Source organism: Sinocyclocheilus anshuiensis, unplaced genomic scaffold, assembly GCF_001515605.1.
Source record: "Sinocyclocheilus anshuiensis isolate Anshui unplaced genomic scaffold, SAMN03320099.WGS_v1.1 scaffold624, whole genome shotgun sequence".
Lineage (NCBI taxonomy): Eukaryota > Metazoa > Chordata > Actinopteri > Cypriniformes > Cyprinidae > Sinocyclocheilus > Sinocyclocheilus anshuiensis.
The window spans coordinates 1,168,781-1,171,323 of NW_015554128.1; the positions used below are offsets into that span (position 1 = coordinate 1,168,781).

The 2,543-nt window shown below is 32.5% G+C and overlaps 1 long non-coding RNA gene across 1 annotated transcript; it reads right to left on the reverse strand.

Annotated features, from left to right (window-relative positions):
- Positions 1-775: 775 nt before the first annotated feature.
- On the reverse strand, positions 776-1,447 carry LOC107670201 (uncharacterized). The gene is made up of 3 exons (XR_001632070.1): positions 1,349-1,447; positions 1,095-1,157; positions 776-935 (listed from the first exon to the last, which is right to left on the reverse strand). It is a non-coding gene; the product is annotated as an uncharacterized LOC107670201 (long non-coding RNA).
- Positions 1,448-2,543: the final 1,096 nt, after the last annotated feature.

Below are 2,543 nucleotides of genomic sequence, written 5' to 3' on the forward strand. Positions count from 1 at the left end.
AGATGCATATTGTAGTGTGCACTCCTCCTTACCAAGTGTGCAATGTATTTGCTAATTCACTTAAAATATGAAATGACCTAATTCAACAAACACTTGTGTATCCAGTTACAGTGAATCCGTATCTGCTCCATTATTTTAATACAACAATGCTTGTATAATGTATAATAAAGTGTAATACAATTGTATTGTGTGTGTGTGTGTGTGTGTGTGTGTAATTAAAATGCAATGACATTTCAGTTTTTAATACATTTATATCATTTAGATAATTTGTGTTATATTTCATACAAAAACATGTAAAACTCAACTGTTGATTCATTTTAAATAATTAGGATTCTTGTTATATAATATTACATAATGAATATGAATAATTCATGTTTAAAATGCCACCTATAGAAAATGTTAATGTATTTATATAGGAATGTTGTTCAACCAAAAAAGTTTTAATTTCTTTGAATTGTTCTGCAAATCAATAAATTGCAGTAAATTCCATCACTGTTATTGTTAACTAAAAAACATATTTTTTTATTAATTGAAGCAAATTTAAAGGTAAATAAATAAACTAAAATTAAAATGAAATGAAAATACAAAAATAAAAGCTATTGTGAAATTCATAAATACTATTGCAATACATAAATAGTACTAAAATAAAACTGAATTCCAGTTCTGTGGGTGTGGCCAATTTGACTCAAATTGCAACTCATGAATTGCAAGAGAGTTATGTAGTTAACTTATTTATTGTTATTTATTTATTTTTATTAGATAGTAGTGTAGCTGCAATGTTTTTGCTTGTAGCTGAAATACTCTGGAACTGTAGCTTGTCAAGTTACACAGCCCATCATTACCTTGCACAGGCGGGAATGTACTGTATATCGTGTCTGTCTGCATGCGAACCGACTCACTCCCAGAGAATCCACATGAGTCCAGCCGGAGTTCTCCTGGAGAACAGAGGAAAAGAGAGTTCAAGCCCTTGAAGTTGTAATGCAGGCCAGAGTGACAGTCCTTCAACCTCCATTAGTGGAGAGCAGAGAGAGAGAGAGAGAGAGAGAGAGACGAGTAGATTGAAGGTTTGCTGGTGAGGGGGAGGTCTGGATGACCTGGGGGAGTTTCAACAATCTACACATTGACAAGAGAGAAGAGATCCCCTTGTCCCTGGAGTCCTACAAGGTGAAAAAAGCACACATCCTCTTCACATTCACACATCAGCATGAAAACAAATATGACATATGCTCAGTTCATGCTATAGGGTGATTCAGTAGGAATTAATTGCATGCTTATATGCATGCACAAACTGCATAATGTGATGTCTTGAAAAAAAAAAGTTTGGTGTTTTTGATGAAAAAGTATTCACTTTCAGGCCATCCAATAATTTGTTTCTTCACCAGGAACATATTCAGTGAAATGTAGCATTACATCACTTGCTCACCAATGGATCCTCTGCAGTGAATGGGTGCCGTCAGAATGAGAGTCCAAACAGCTGATAAAAACATTACAATAATCCACAAGTAATCCACATGACTCCAGTTTATCAATTAATGTCTTGTGAATTGAAAAGCTGCGTGTTTGTAAGAAACAAATAATTCATCATTAAGATGTTTTAAACCATTGCTTCTTGCCAGAATATGAGTTTATAAACCATAATAACACTTTGTGTGAAAAAGTTTATCCGTTAATCGACTTTTAATTGAGTCATGTGGATTAATATGATGTTTCTGTGGGGGGGGGTGAACTATTCCTTTAAAAACAAGGAAAAAAATAGCTCTGTTCCTGTTTGTTTGGATCATAAAACAAAGCAGCAGTTGAAAAAGATCAAGGAGTGCTTTCTGGTTCGCTCATTAAGATTGTGATTACTTAGCACCATACTAAGTGACATGAGTTCGTGATTAGTGGAGATTCTCAGTGCTTTCGGATATATATTTAGCATGGGTTTCTTGCATTTCTCACATTATCACCCTGCTCTTTTGTCCTTTTGTCTGCTTCTCCGCTTCATTTCTACTGCCAGTCACAATGTATTTCGTATTTGATTTATAGTTTCTCTTCATGTTTGTGCTGGAGCCATAATTCAGGGGTGGGAAACAGGGTCTCTTGGGCCTGGATCAAAGTCGGCACCGTTCTCACATGGGTCCAGGTGTTTGAGAGTCACGACAGGAAAGCAATAGAGCCGAGAAACCCAACATTCACAGAATAAGATCAATTAATGAAAGAAAGCTATGATCTGAATAAATACCAGCTTACTACTAACTGTATACAGCTTAGAATACACTATTCTATTCTAACATAACATACAAATAATAATTAAACAATATAATTAAAGTAATAATATATGTCATAAAATATATGTAATTTATATAACATTATATTGTTGTGAGTTTGACTTTTATGCATGAAATATACAAAAATATATAAATTATATAAATATATTATTAAAAAATGAAATTATTTCATCTTAATTGCATATATATTCACTTATTCAAATATATATATTATTATCATTATTATTATTATTACATAATATAATTAAACAATATAATTATTTGAAGTAATAT